Genomic DNA, 17809 nt, shown 5'->3' on the forward strand with positions numbered 1-17809 from the left:
AATATTAAGATGCTTAATTTGAAAAAACGTAATCAGTGAATATATCTGAATAAATTTAAATTCGTAAATAAGTGAGATTTTACAAGAAGGAAGTTAGATAACATTTTTTTTCTCGTGTTTCACATCAAACGTTTTTGTGTTTAAACAGCAAACGTCTGGCGTTTTTCTAATAAAGTCATAAAGTTTGTTCAGTTGTGAAATTGTAACAACATATGATAATAATGTTCTTCGAATATTTAATTTGTTCTTTTCCTTTCTTTAAATTAATAACAAGCATTAAAGTAATAAACAAGCATTCTTTTAGATATACAAAGAAGTATATTTATCGATTAATTTTAACAAAGAAATAATATATATTTAATTTTTGCAATTTTAATCAAAAATTTTTTTCCTACAAAAAGAAAATAAAATAATTATTTCATTTATACTTTGGAGAAAAAAAATATGTAGTTTGATAAAAGAGATAGACAATCATTGGATTATTAAATTATTTGCTTAAAAAAGGCGAATTTATGTCAACAAATATAATTAACAAATTTATTTATATACACGAGTAAAATATGTGTAACTGCATAGATTTGAAAAAGAATTAAATTAAAAAAAAATTGGCTTTCTTCTTTCTCAAAAAATTGGATAAAAACTTAAAAAATTAAAAAGCTGAAAAAAAATGATTCCACAGAATATCGAAGATAATTCTATTAGCTACATAATATCTATATAAAATTTTGCGAAAAATGATCAACCAGAATATGGAATATGTTATCTTTCATTTTCAAAAAAATTTTGTTCAAATTTACATATTTCGTTTAAGGAAATATTTATTCCTGTAGAATTTTTTGAAAAAAAAAATATTATCGTTGAAAAAGAATTTGAAACAGATATTTCAATATTTATATAAAAATTTCTTTATAAAGTATATATTAGAAAAAGTTTCATACGTCGAATGAAAACTTATCGTAAAAACTTAACATCATATTTATGATTCAATATGTAATTAATTCAATATGTACCACAATGTGAGAAATATTTTTCATATTATGAATTAATTATGATATGTAATGGTTAATTATCACACAATCAGAATCTGAATGTATAAGTTATTCAACGAGAATTCTAATTGCAAGAATTGCATTTTCGCTTCGTAAGAAACGAGAGGAAAAACTGGTTTATTACAAGGAAAATGGAACAAAAAAATTAATATTTTTACGAAATAAATTTCCAAGGACATATGCTCGTCTCAAAAATTGAAATTTCGAAAATAAGATAATTAACAATTAATTATATATAATTCGAAAATTAAAATCGACTGTTGGTAATATATAAAAAATTAAGAATCTTATCTATGAAATAATTATTTAAAAAACGTGACTTTCGATTTCAATGAATTTTTTGTGTAACATTTGTTAATAATTTTCGAGATATTTGCAAAAAAAATTTCTATTATTACATACAATTTCATATCTGTTTGTAGTATTTCAAGGTTAATCAGCAACTGTTTGTATAACACATTCATCATGATAATTCAAAATATATAATGAACGATGATAATATCATCACAGTTTAATGATTGATAGATACTAAATATAATAAATCAATCATTGCTATTTTATTCTTACATTTTTATAAATATTTATATAGGTATTCGATATTATCGAAAAATTTTTATTATTGTCTTGGAAATTACATATACTATAAATTTACAAAATTAAAGTTTCATATTCGAAATCCAAATTCAAATTTCAAATCAATCGGTCATCTGTGCCTTTTGAAGAAAACAGTGTATATTTAAAAATTGATGAGATACTTTTTTTCTGTGTAATTATTTTTAATTCAAAATACTTTTCTCCAAAATTAGATATCGAAAATATGATAAATTTAGAAACATAATTTTACGCGATAACTGCTCAATATTTGACGAAATAATTCTTAATCTAGTTAGAGATATACAGTTAGAGATATCAGGTTTTCAATGATATCATTTTTAAAGCGAAAATTATTAATCAAAGCAATGTTTATTTCAAATATTTTAGAATAAATTTAATTAGAATTGAATAACAAATTTAGTAAAAATATTATTAAAATTTCGTTCATATAAATGGAAATTTCGTTCATATAAATCGAATTTTATTGTAATTTCGAGAGAAAGATGGAAATTGACTTTGTTTGTAATCGAGGCGAACTCGCTTTATTTTTTTTCTCTCGTAATTCTTTGTCCTTTTAATTGGCAAGAGATGTTTCACGAGAACAGAATACTTTCACACAAGTATTGATAAAAATATCTTTATCACGATACAATGAAGTTATAAGAGAGGATACACTCTTTCTTGAGTTCAAAAAATAAATTTTTTTATTAATACGTTTAAATATATGTGTATAGGATTTTTTCATTAAAATTTAAAAAAATTTTTTAAATTTTACAAATTTATGAATAATTCTTGAATATTCCTTGAAAATAATAATTTTAAATTGATATATAATATGTGTATAATTGTGAATAAAATATAAATAAAAAAAATTTTTTTATAACAGAGTGTAGAATAATAATCAAATCTTATCCTTCATTAACACGAATATCAATTTTATCAGCACTTCCATTGCTTGAAAAAACTAAAGATCAACATTTGATCTAGAATTCTTATCAATATGTGCATACATCTGAATTTATAACATAACAAGTTTTTTACTATTAGCATTTGTGCAATAATTTCGATTAACGTGGTAAACATTATGTATCATATACTTTAATGCTATTACAGATTACTATTAGAAAAAATTGTATTCCTAGAATTTTAGCTGTTGATTATAAATTTCTTATTGAAAATTTTTGATATGTTTAACAATATTATTAAGATATTGTTAAGAGAAACGACAGAGATGAACAAAATTATTTATTTCAATTCTCCTTATGTATCAAGGAATATATTGCAATAAAAATAAATTTTATTAAAAAACTATATTATAGTCTATATTTTTATTCATATTATTGACATTTTAACGACACTTTTTTAAAATTCAATTTGAAATATCATTAAAATAGAATCATCGATGAAACATGTTAATATTATCGATATTGCTAATCACAATTCTTGTAAATTGAATGTATCAAATTGTAAGAATTGTATTAATCAGTCTTACAATATAAATTGAATAGAAAACTTAATATTTATTTATTTATATTTCTATTTGCGAATCAATAACAGAATTCAATATGGAATAAGATTTGTATAATTCTAATTTATGAGAATTATATAAATATAAAGATAATCTATAAATATCTTACAAGGTTAATGTAATAAAAGTTAATTATAGATGGATATGCCATGTTTCAACACAGATGAATATATCAATTTAAATAAAATTGTTAAATAAGATTTATGGGATTTTTCTTTGTAAAATTAATTGTTTATGTAACATTGATATCAAGTTGATAACTGGCTGATTCATCCATAAAGTTATGTTGCTTACTTTTTGATTTTTCCAATCTGCTTAATAAAAATTTTACTAATTTAATCTTTGAAATGTATAAATGTTTTAATATATTGATAATATATTTAATAAATTTATGGTATAATTTATCGCAAAATTTGAATTTTCAAAAATATTTTTTTGAAGTCCTCTCATTATGTAGAAAATGTTTTCTCGCAATATCCAATTGTGACTCCATCTTACTGTAAAATTCTTTTTGTAAAAACTTTTATTTTTTTCCCCGACTTTTACTTCTTCTTTAATATAAGAAATTTTTGCCAAGGTAGATTTTATTTCGGATCTTTATTACTTAACTTTTCAACTTCGTTCTTTTCTATTATATACTGTTGTTGATGTTCTACTTATTGTCAAAAGCCTTTTGATTTCAGCAATGCAAGTCGTTTTCTGGGAAAATTAGAATTTGCTAAAATATTATCATTTTCTTCTTGATCATTTTGTATATCGATATTTATATATTTACAGAAGAATTTACATTATTTTTTTCATTTTTCATTAGAAAGATAAATCTGGTAGACGAATCAATAATCATAATCAATTTCTTCTTTATAATAAAATGTGAAATCTGGACAAACATATGAAATAATAATGTTATTCATATTAGAAATTTTCATATATCTCAATATGTCTAATACAATTTATAAAATTAATTTTATTGATTGTATTTTATATAATAATAAATGTAATAAAATTAATTGTATAATTATTTTTACTTGATCTTTCAATCTTTCAATATTTAAAAAAAAAAAAAAAACTTATTGCTTACTAATATATAAAGAAATATCTTTCTATGTTATTTTTACTTTCACCTCAGAGGATGAGATATAAGTTTTTTCAAACGATTAACTTATTTTTATAACCTCCTTCAAAAAGTAAATGCATATAACATATTTGTATAAAAACTCGTAAATAAAATTTCTATTTATTTCGTATTTATAAATATATATTTTATTTTCATTTCTTGATTTAAATATTAGCTAAAAGAATCCAAGATTTAATTTATCCAAGATTAATCGATATATCTTCTTTTGACACTGACAAGAATTAAATATGTTTACCATGCCACAATTCATATATATAAGAAGCATTGTTACAATCAATCTATTATACGAATCTTCTCCAAATAGCTTTATGCAATATATCGATGAAGCAACTGAAACAATTTATAATACATCGATAATAATTCATCTTCTTCTATAATATATATAGTTAACATCGAAGATTATCTTATCTATTTGAAGTTTAGGATGCCATCAATCTCTATCACGTGACGACAGAACCCCCCCTCCTTCGCTACTTGTATACGGATCTTGGCGGATAGCTTTGCTTTCGTGGCTGTTGGTAAGGAAGGATGAAAGTAAAAAAGAAATCAGATCTCCTCGAGTAATTCGCCCCTACGATTCGATCAAACGAAATAGAAATGTCCGTCAATGTCGAGATGTTCAAATTACATTTGAATTTATCATTCGGAAGTATATGTAGGAGAATGATTGAATGGAATGGAAAACAGTTGAAGAAACTTGTGTCTTCCACTTACGGAAATTTAAATATTTTTAGAAAATTTATTTTAGAGGAGAAGGAGCAACAAGGTGTGAGGTTTTAACTTTCTGTTTTTTCTTTTTTGATGTAATTTTAGAATAATTGTATATAATAAAATTTAATAGAACGAATAATTTTAGGTTATGTATATTAAAAATCTTAAAATCGATTATTGATAACAATTATGCATTCTTAAAATTTAATGAGATTTCGATGAGATGATCGATGACAACTGTAGTCAAAAAGCTTGTGAATTTTTTACTTTCTTTAAATTAAAATCGATAAATAGAAATTCGAATAAAAATATGAAACAGAATATGAAACTTTTTATATTATAAAACTGTTAAAATGTTGTTAATTAATATGTTTTATTGTAATCGTATAATATGAATTCTGCACAATCATAATGGGGTTAATAATAAGCATTGAATTTTCAAATTCCATTTTTTGGTATTTCTTTTTTTATTTTATTTTTTTTTTTCAAATTTATTCTTAGCATCGAACGAAAGATTGAAATTCATTTTATTCTTTGTTAATAAATTTCGATTTACGTCCCGTATTGTTATGAACGTGTCATTTGTTATTTTATTTTATTTTATTTACTTTTTGTTATTATTTTACAATCGAAAAGACAATATATATTTTAAATAATTTAATATTAATATTTTGGAAAAATATAAAATATTGGACTTATTATAAAATAACTTATCTTGATCTTTGAAAATTTTGTTTGAAAATTTAAATATGTATACACAAAAATTTTCTCACGTTGCGGAAATATTAAACGAGTGAACGTCAACGATTCTCGTGAAAGGTCATTGTGAACTTCATTTTCCTGAAGTTTTAATCATTAAAAATTTTCATAACGGAATATGGATCGAAACTTTAATATTTTATTCAATAAAGTGTATAATACTCGATAAAAAAAACTATCGATATTTTAAACTGTAATAAACTTTATAAAAAAAAATAATAATAATCGTATAACAATCAATTTAAATTCGTTTTAAAAAGTGGAATCTAACCTGACCTGATCTCCACTTTCGCAAAGTCCAAAGTTTGCTTTTCTCAAAGCTGCATTTTTATTATTATGTAACAAATAGAAAAGATACTTTCCTTTTCAAAAATTTGAAAAAATTTAATCTGCAATTCAAGACTGAAAAATTTTTCTTCGTGATTGAATCCATAATAAACACGAAAATTTGCATCTTCCCACAATTGTTGAATATAATGAAGAATTAACGTTTTTGAATTTTCCTTGTCCAATTCTAATATTCGAATTTTTCAAAATTCCATAATTTGAAAAAAAAACTAGTAGAAAATCATTATAAAGAATATCGTTGGAAATTTTAATTTTAAGTCAATTGTGTAACTTTTATCTTTTTATTTGCTATAAAAATATTTTAGAAAAAAACGAATTCAGGATTAAATAAAAATATATTTTGATGGATTGTTATACAAAGTCAAAATAATCGAAAATATTTTACTGTATGTATAACTTTCTTAATTTCACTTATCGTCTTCTACCATCTTCTTCATTAAAACATTAAATGTTTTATAAATTTGAATAATTATATGATATTCATCTACGAAAATATATGTTGTATTTTTATAATTATCACAATCCTGTGTTTCTAATTAACATTTAAATCAAACTATCAGATACGTGAAAGTGAATCACATCTCATCCACGATGCAATTTCAATACACGTTAAAAATTAAAAATCAAAATTATTTCTTTTTTCATTTTTCTCTATTCCGAAAAACAAGTTTTGCCCTTTAGACTTCCTCTCTCTTATAAAGTTTTTTCACTTTTAATGAAAACCGAATTCTTCCAGATCATCTTTCCCCTCTTAATGGCTCTATATATATAAAACTCCTGTCTAAATGTTCGATCGAGAATACTTGGAGAAGTTTAAAAATCGTGGTAACCGGCTTGGTTATGAAAGGAAAGTTTGTTCGGGAAGGGAGAACTAGATTTTTGAAACAATGGAGCGTTTGGAACGAAAGAAGTGAGAAGAAGAAGAAGAAGAAAGAAGAAAACGAAGGAATAGCGATAATGAAAATAGAAGATTTCCTCCCCCCCTTTATTTCTGTCCGGAATTTTGATAACTTTTTTTTTCTTGCTTACTTTATTTACTTCGGGCAAAAGTTAAAGGAAAACTTCTTCCTATATTTGAAACGCGATTCGAATTTACGAAACCCTCGATCCAACGTCGAACAAAATTGTTCCGATCGCGGGAAAAAGGGGAGGGGAGAAAGGGGGACGTTGAACCGCGTCCCAGAATTCGAAATCGCGCCTAGCTTCGTTGTTAAAGTTCGTTGAAGGCTTGCCGTATTTCAGACGACCGAGTGTATTTGACGTAATTCACCCAAGTTTGACGGGCGGCGAGAAGAGGCTGAGAGAATTTGCGCCCTCCCCTCCCCTCCCCCCCTCACGTTCGCTCTCTCTCTCTCTCTCCTTTAAAATTAATCTTGCTTCGGCCGCATTATTTTCCTATATATTCCCGTAACAACAATTTGTTTCAACAACGATGTTGGAGAACAATATATATAGGAATTGTAATTTTAATTCTTTCAATATTAATAGCAGCAGTATTTACAGGATACGTTCTATCTTAAGGACAAGCAATTACTTATATTGGTGATATACAATTGTATTATTTGTAATTTGAGGTGGATTTTCTATTAACAATGCAACGTTAAATATCGATTTTTTTCTCTCTATATTTTATTTTACATTTTATTTATAATTATTTATTTGCTGCTTTCATTTAATTTCTGATTCATTAAATTAGGTTCAAGTTATAATAATTATAAAATTTCATTTCATCCATTTTTTTTCAATTAAAAATCTATTAGGATTTTATGTTATCTTATTTATTTTCATATTTTTTATAATTTGAGATAATAAATAGAATTTGGTGGAGTAATTAGAATTGGTAATATCAATTTTATAATATTATATATTACTATTTTATATAATAATAAATTTAATTTATTTAGTAAAATTTATTATTGAATATTTATTAATAATTTCATTTTGTCAACATGATTAGGTAAATAATTAATTGAATATCCATTTACAGATATTAATATATTATTTACTACTATATATTTTTTATTGAAATTTTTTATTTTTTTTTTTTATAATTTTATTTATTGAATGAATTGAATGAATTAAGAAAATTATGAAAAAATTTAATTTGAAAATTAAATATTTCAAATTAAATTTGAATAATATATATTTTGAAAATATATACTTTTGTTGGAACACAGGTTTAATTCGAAATTATATATATTATCGATTAAAATAATAATTAAAAAATATAATTAAGAATGTTTGTACGGATTATTGTTACAAAATATTAAATTTAAATATAAATAAAAATTAAACTACTAAAAAATTTATAAATCAAGAATTTTTTAAATTATTCTTATTTTGGATACAATATCCTTAATGATCTTAGGTTATATATTTATAAAAAAAATAATGTCGCAATAGATAATTAAATAGTAGATAAATTTTTTCTAAATCACTCAACTCTTCTCCAATTTCCATTCAAATTCAATAATCCAAATTATTATATATTCACTTCAATAGATTGTATTAAATATCATTCCTTTTTAGATTATAATACAGTTAAGAAAATAAAGGAAAAGAATTTATATTAATGAAAACCTAAAATCTTTAAAAAAAATATTTATTTAACTTTTTTAAAAATGCTAATAATTCTCTGATATGCAATACATGCATAAAAAACAAATTATATAACAAATCATTTTTCTCTATCCACTTGATTGTCTAAATTGTTCAAAATTCTAACCTAAAATCCTATTATATCTGAACCACCAAACTTAAATAAATATATACTGTATCTATGATTTCACTTGCAAATTGTTTTTAAATTTGTGATATTCGTATTTCACATTGTAATTAAATTATATTGCTCATTTCATATATTTCATAAACATTTATTAAATGAACACACTCTGGTACGATTTGCCTTCTGACAACACGTTCATAAATGAGCTTCTATTGTACATATATTGTACATGCATTTTCACTAAATATATTTATTCTATATATATATCTGTGTGTGTGTATGTGCATAGCATATACATAGATGTTATTAATAAATTACCTCAATCCATCCTTACTACCAATTACCGTAGCTATCCGTCCTGATCTATCTACGTCTACAATTTTCGCTGAAATCGCGCGAAATTACACGTGGCGATGAAATACATGTAACACGAAATATGTAACACTTGACGAGTCGCTCCATTTCCCAGGAAATACGCGGGAATCGCGTGTTTTATTTGAAAAATAATTTAGTGATCCGGTAGCCAATTAAACGGCCGCTTTACGAGTCTCAAAGGTAACACAATTTCATCGAGAGAGCGAGCGAGGTTGAGCGAAAGAAATCGGTTTAAAGCCGCCATTTTGCTTAAATAATACGCGCAGTTGAACGCTAGGAAGCGAAATCCTGTGTATGTGTGTATGTGTAACGACGAATTCTCTATCGCGTTCTGTCTCTGTTTCGATAATTGAAATTAGAAAAAGAAAAGAACAATTGCGATTCATCGTATAGATTTAACCTTAATCTTTTGATACGGATTTTTGTCTTAACAATGAATACATCGTTACATGAATGCATCGTGGTTGTTGAATATAATAAACAGAGAAGAAAATATGGATTGAATTTGTGCCTCGAAACGGAATATGGAATTTTTGTTCTATTAAGTTCTAATAAGTTTTTTATCGATAATTTAAAAGGGATTATAAAAATTCTAATATCCTTGTGAATTCTGTGTAAATTTAAATTAAAATTTTTTATCTTCCCATCGAAAGATGTTCGTTTTTATTAAAAAATTGTATGATTATTATTTTTTTCCTTTTCAGCTTATTCAGCATAAAAATAGCTCTGTAGTTTTCAAAATGCATATATGCTTAGGATTTCTCATTTTCATTGTTTCTTCAACAAAAGAATAACCGAATATATATATATTTGTAACTTTATTTTTAGAAAAATGTGAGGAAAAAATATAGATAAAATTATCAATCAAAATTAAAAATTCCATTATTACAATCAATGCAATATTAAAAAATATATTTATGATAAAAATAAATGTATAATTTCCTAACAGAAATTCGAAAAATTAAATATTTTTAATTTTATTGAGATGTACCAAAAAAAAAAGAAAATTGCTGATATCCATCTTCCAAAAAGTTTCGAATCCAATTATATAGATTTACTATACGAATTTGATCTATTCCCAATTTAGTATTGTCAATATTTAAAAGAAGAGAAAAAATAAAAATTAAATAGAAAAAGATTAAGAAAAAAAAAATAAATGTGTGTGTATATATATATAATAAATTGAAATGACTTATTATTAGGCCATAAAAAAATGGATCATTTTCAGCGAATTTAATAACAATTTCCACTAGGCGAATATTCACATTATTTATTTCTGAGAATTAAATCGGTTAAAAAATTAGGGATATATAAAAGAAGAAATATTTTTGATCGTTATCGCAGTATCTTTCTTCGTATATCGTTTCGTTTCATCTTATATAACCGACACATATAAAGTGTTACATTTATTCTCAAGAGTTATCCTGAGAATATTTGGTTTACTTCAGAACAAATATAACTGATGTGACAAAAATATTTTTCTCGAGATCATTTTTTTAGTTTCCAAAATTATCCATTTTTTTTTAATATTATACAAATTAATTCGTTCTATTATTTTTGTACTATCACATCTTGTATTTTTTTGTTTTTTTTTTTTTTGCACGTATTTGAATTACGAAAACTGAAATTTCTTGTTCAAGAGATCCATCCTTATACGAGTTTCGTCTTGATCCCCGTATTATTAGAAAAAGGATCTATTTCTTTTGCGACGAAGATATCTAAAATAATCCAAAATAAATGAAACATTCCGTGTATTGTTGATATATTAAAAATAATTACGATTTTTACTTTACTTTACTTTACTTATTTTTAATTACGTAAATTAATTACATCGAAAATTAGTCGAATTCTCCTTCGTGACAATGCTCAACGTATCTCGTCCTTTTCATCTACTTTCTCACTAAAAATTAAAAAATTGCCACAAACGTTTAAATAATATCTAACTAAGAGAAGAAATTTTAAATTTTATTGACATCAAACGATCTCGATTAATTCAAAGTTCTACGTCACGGAAAATGAAAATCGTAATAGCCAATTGCTATTATTCATTTCGATCGATAAATAACGGGTAAAAAATCGCGCCAATGATCAATAATACAAAATGCATTCTTTCTTCAACGAACAATGTCGAAGAAACGTTTCCTCTCTGACAGCTCGAAGAAGGACACGAGTTATGTGAAAATAACGACTCCCGATAATCGATAATCCGTTAGATTATCACGTCGAAAAATTTTCCTTCTGACTTTCCTTGGAGCAATTTTTTTCCACGAGAATCGGTTGCATCCAATTTGAGCATTAATCGGCGAGAGAAAAATTCGTCTTCTACGAGGACGAGGAAGAGGGTTACTTCGCGGATGAAAAAAAGATAAAAATGGGGTTAAAGTTGATGTAGGCGTAGAGACGCTTTAAGCTACCATTTTTTTCCCCTCTCCTTTTTTCTTTTCTTTTCTTCTTTTTTTTTTCCTTCCGTTTCGCACGCCGGCTTTTCTTTTGCGGAAAAACCGGCCTCGCTCTCCTCAAACCAAAGCCTCCCCGCCACTGGATGGCGGAGGCTTGATTTTTCATTCGGGCCGATGTTTGAACGGCAAAAGGCCGGTGACGGATTTTTTTTTTTAGAAGCAAACGAACGGCGTAAAAGGGAAGACATTCGTTGCTGTTAACCTTAAAAAAAAAAAAAAGAAAAATCCATTTTATCGTGCTCGTTAGAACGATCCAGGTCGTCCGTTTCCTTAAGAGAGGGGAACATCTCCGTTTTCCTAATCGCGTTAGCAGACGTTCGACGTTAACCTTCCTTGTCCCTCTTTCGCTTCTTCTTTTTCTGTCTTCGTTTCGTTTCGAAGTTTCGCGAGAACAAATCTTCGGTTTACAAGCGGAGGGGAATGGAAAAGAAAAAAAAAGAAGAAAGAAAGATAGAGAGAGAGAAAGATAGATCGAAATTTAATGGAATTTGAAATATTTCTTCGGTTTCGATTCGATATCGTATCGAATTCTGTCGTGCGGTATTAAATTGAAATTCCGCAGGAGAGTTAGTCTCGATACGAATCGAAGTGGAAAGGGATTTTCCACGCTCGATCCGTGTTCTATTTATCCCTAGGCTTGATTAACACGTTGACACGTCATATCCATAATAAACACTGCTTATCGTTTCACAGTTGGTGGTGGATATTTCACGATTGATTATCGATGTTTGATTATAAGTTGTAAATATTGTATTATGTAATATCATAACGATAAAAGATATATGTTTTTGATTTTTTTTTTCGAAAGCTTGCGCGAAATTTATTATTTTTATTAATTTTGAAAATTTATAATAAGGTAAAATAAGCATATTTTATTAAAAATTAAGCTTTGGTAATTTCATGACATATCTAGCAGTTTAAAATGTATTAATAACGTGTGTTTTATTCCTATTTTTAGAATTTATCTCTTATCATTTTTCTCTAATATATCCATTCAATAAATAATTTTGTATGAGAATATTTGTGTATTTGTATAAAATTCGTTACTTTTACGTGATAACTCAAATTTATTATAAATAACTCAGATTAATATTATTATCTAAATATTGTTGTAAATTAAAATGAATTTTTAGTAATCAAAAACCCTTTTCTATTTATTACCTATATATTCTAATACTATTTTACAATAATGTATATAATATATAATATATTAAATATATTAAATATATTAAATAAATATTATTTTTTTCAAAAAAATATATCTTTTGAACATCTCATTGCACATCTAGATATAGAAACTCGCTTGCCATTCGATAACAAGAATATCAAAAAAAATCTTGTCGTGAAAACTAGAAAATTGAAAAGAAAAAAAAATGATAATATATAAAATTATGTAACATAATTTAATTTTAACGAAAATTGAATATTATTTGTCGATACACGATATTCGAAACAAAATCCCTCGGCTTGTTGGAACCGAAGTAAAATAAAAGTCGAGACTTGTTCAGAATTTATACTAGAACGAACGTAGAAGAGCTCTATAGAGATATGTAGCTCTTGGCTATTTAGCTCGTATATATATATATATATATATATCCCAGACTGCTTTGCTCGCTGCTTTTTCATCATTCCTTCTTCGTCCTCCATTTTCCACGCTCTTTCTTCCTTTTCGTTTCATCCGTTTCTTTCTCGCCTGCGTGTCCATTTCGTACGCTTCGCGACGTTACACCTTCTCGCAAGTTGACGTCTCGTTAAAGTTCCCGACACTCCCCCTTTTTTTTTTCTTCTTTTCTCATCCTTTCTTTGCCATACTCCATCCTTTTCTCGTGTCCTCTTCCCTTTCGCTATCGTCCTTTATTATTTATCGCGAAATAAAAGAGAACAAATATATATATATTCATATACGAGCAAGGAAGAAGTAACTTCAGGATTATCTTCAGATAGAAATGAAATTTTTCTCGGCGAGGATACATGTGTACACACACATATACATATATATAGAATACATTTTGATCCGTTTCTCCCCACTCTCGCTTCGATATTTTTCTTGCGCCGATGTTCGCATGAAACGTTAGTTCCAAAAGCATCGAAGTGCGAATGAATACGTTTTTGGAATTGGTCGCATTATTATTTCAACCGATACAATAGCACGTTCCTCCGATTATTTTTTGCGTTACGCGTCGTATTAACGCGAGGTATTTCGAAATAAGAAATGCAACGGGAATGTAGGATAGTTTTTCTTGTGTTTATACACACAACGTTTAACTTTCACGGGTCAGCGAGCGTGATACTTGGCCGCAAACCATGTAAACTTTGGAGTATCTCGTGTAAATTATTACGCGAACCAACGAACTGGTATATCTAGATGGTCTGAGATGCTTATTTATATCGCTGCGGGTGTAACGAGAGGCTAATTTTCATGGATGCCCCATTGATTTTTATCCCTTACCGATGCTTGATTCCTTCTCTTTCCATACCTCGCATCGAAATCGATCGATCGGGAAAAACATGGCGGGCAATCATTCGCAAGATTAACCTTCGACCAATCAACAATTTTATTTCGACGTAAAAAATTATTTGCTGGAAAAGATCTTTGAATCGAATTGTATCGTGATTGCATCTTGGTTGACGCAAAAAAAGATCATCGAATTTTTTTATTTTTACAGTTAAAAATGGAAAAGTGTTAATTTCGATAAATTAAATCTTCATCATAGGATCGGATAAAAAAGTTAAAGATTTTTTATATCGATTTTTAAAAAGTTATTTTTAAATAATATATTTGCAATCCATCGTTATATATTTTTATTTATCGATTTATATTTAAAATTTAAAATTCTTTTAATCACAGAATTACAAAAGTTAAAAACTGAACAATGTTGAAAATTTATAATATTCACGTAAAAAGAATTTTTCTAGTTCAGAAATACTTTCGATTCTCTTAACTCGTAACCGGAGTCGTGGAATTTGAAAAACTGCATTTGATCTTTTTCTACAAGTTTTACAACAATTTTTGCAGTTCATAGAAATTCACATACTTTTCTAAAAGTGATAAAAGTTAATTTGCATATAAGTGATAAATGATATATTTTGAATAAATCAAATACACAAAGTTGAAGAATAAATATGTAACAAAGACATTTCTCAAATTTATATTGGAAACAAATTTAAGCTTGATAATATCGAATTCTTTTGAATCTCTAAAATTCCATTTATGTAACAAAAGTGAAACTTTCTAAAAAATAATTTTTTAATAAATTTTTTAATAATTTTTTGTACAAGTTTTACAACAATTTTTGTGATCCATAGAAATTTACATGCCTTTCCAGAAGTGATAAAAGTTAATTTGCATATAAGTGATAAATGATATATCTTGAATAAATCAAATACAAAATAAATATGTAACAAAGACATTCTCAATGCTAATTTATATTGGAAACAAATTTAAACTTTTGAATATTTAAAATTCCACGAACACGATTTATGTAACAAAAATGAAACGACTTGTAGGATAATTTTTATATTATCGTTTATTAAAAAACAATTTTTTCAATTTTTTAATTTTCGTATCTTTGTTTAATATAAGAAACGGGATTGAAGAGAGCAATGCACATACATTTCATCTTCCATTTCACTTTTCGTTATTGAAAAGAAAATCGTTATTACAATTTCGCACATTTAACTTCATCAATTATTATTCTATAGCTTGTTGTTTCCGATATATTTGTTTACAGATATTACGTTACGTATACGTGTATTTAATGCATGCAAGGTACACAGATGTATACCCTGCTTACCAAGATCGAACAGTATTATCAGCGTCGATAAATTACAAGCAAATTCGTAGCTGGAATTTATCACGGTCCATCATTTAAATATGCACAGTAATCACACGCGCATACACTTGGCTAACCTTTGACCTATCATTAGATATAAACGGAACTGCCTCAAACACCCACGCAATTAATCCACTATTTGAAGTTTCGGGTATGCTAATAAATGGATAAAATTGGCCTCCCGATATCACTTCTTCGAGAATTGAATCGATCATTCTTACGTTCAAAAAAAAAACACAAAACAAAAATTGTTATCGTATTATATGTTTATATAAGTCTAAAATTACGACTGTGACGAAAATAACTAAGTGTTTCGAAACAAGATAAGAATTTCGTGTCAAAGTGTTAAATTGAAAATGCAAAAATTTGTGAATCTATTCAAAAAAAAAAAAAGAAAAAAAAATACAGATAACAATTTTTCTTCTTTAATTAAAAATTAGAAATTGTCGAATTATATTATTTTTATATTTCCAGGAATGATATATCTCGTATACATATTTATATATATACTGAATATACTGAATATAAATCAAATTGAAAAAGAAAAATAGAACAATGCAATAAATCAATAAATAATAACGAGTTATTTCAAACTATTAAATTCAAGTTGGCACAATATGTAAATTAATGATAATGATTAAAATGACATATTTTTTACAATTGCATAACAATTCTGATATCAGAAATTGAATCATGGTATTAAAGAAAAATGATAAAAATAAAGCACGGAGGCTATCAACGAAAGATAATTTTTATTTACATTTAATAGTAATTTATATAATTTTTATAAAAAAAAATTGTTTACAGGGATAAATTAATACAAATTTGTTAAGTATTTGAATATTTTTGAGATGTAAGTATAATACATTTTTTAAAATATTATATTTGCTGTATAAATTAATTAAATTTAAATAAATAAAATTTGCATCATCGTCCTTAAATAGAATATTTTATCATAACAAAAAATTTATTAATTCAATTATAGTTAAAATATTAATATCCGAATATTAATTAAAAATCATTAAAAACCGGAGAATATCAAATATCCTTTTCTCAAATAAAATTTATAATATGATTTATATCCCGTCATATGATTCTCAATCTACTGAATATATCGTCGTTATATATCATCATCAATCATCATCAAACGAATTCACAATGAAATCCAATTCTTGTAGCCACTCATCTAACTATTGTTTCTTGCATTTTAACACAACCTTCATTATTCCGGTTTTTAATAAGGAATATTTAAATGGAGAGAAATGTTGTTATTCAAACAATGAAATATCAGAAGTAAATTATTATCGTAATGCACGTTTAGTTAATGCATTTCTTCGTTTCAGAAAAATTTGAATTTTTAAAATTATATGGATAATGTCAATAATATCTGTGTTACGAGAAGCGTAATATTGTACATAACGAATCTAATTATAATTCTTAAACGTTACAAGATAAAATTGTAAAAATTTCATGCAGCAAAATTGAAGGAATTAGATTAGTGTTAATTGATCCGGAAGAGAGGATTTTTCGAAGATTTTTATTTTTTTGAACGAAACTACACATCTTTTTATACATTAATCGATACAATTTTTTATTCTCTGTACAAAAATGTACTAATGTGTCGAAAATTTGAAATGTGTTTTGCTAATTATTTTAAACGAGTTTAACATTTTTTTTTATTAATTTTTATTACACTTTTATTACAGTTTTTTTTTGAATTCATGGAATACGAAAATAAAATACAAACCAATCCTTAAACGATGTTCTATCAATATATTCTAATATCAATATATTGAAATCGGTATTATTATAATTTTGTATTAAGTTTGGTCATAATTGCCTCGAGTTTTATAATTATCTTCTGCATTGAGAATCCAAAGAATAAATAAGAAATTTGCAAATCTATATATTAACGAGAGATAAATCCGATCTATGTGTTTATATTAACAAAGGATAACGAATTACTCATAAACTATAATTATCGATATTTTAATTTTAAATTTACAACATTTTAACTTAATAAAAGAAAATCAGTATTCTCATGTTTCATATAATAAATATTACGCAATAAAAATTAAAATAACTTTTTGCAGAAAATTAAAAAAAATGTTTCGATTTATATAAATAAAAAAAAAGATAATCTTGAAATTTTTAAAATATCGCCGTATTCAAACGAAATGCACGAAGTGAAAAATAATAATCACTCGAAACTGATTTTCTCGTGTGAAATCTTACTTCAAATCTTCTATTGTTTAAAAACTACGATTGATTAATATTTTATTAATTTATTTCA

The 17809-nt window shown here is 25.6% G+C and overlaps 1 protein-coding gene across 2 annotated transcripts in view; it reads left to right on the forward strand.

Moving 5' to 3' along the window:
* LOC107998439 (gamma-aminobutyric acid type B receptor subunit 2) overlaps positions 1-17809 on the forward strand; it is a 199742-nt gene that overhangs the window by 157249 nt on the left and 24684 nt on the right. The gene's annotated exons all lie outside the window — the stretch shown is intronic.

The sequence above is a fragment of the Apis cerana genome, linkage group LG7 (genome assembly GCF_029169275.1).
Source record: "Apis cerana isolate GH-2021 linkage group LG7, AcerK_1.0, whole genome shotgun sequence".
In the NCBI taxonomy this organism is placed as follows: Eukaryota; Metazoa; Arthropoda; class Insecta; order Hymenoptera; family Apidae; genus Apis; species Apis cerana.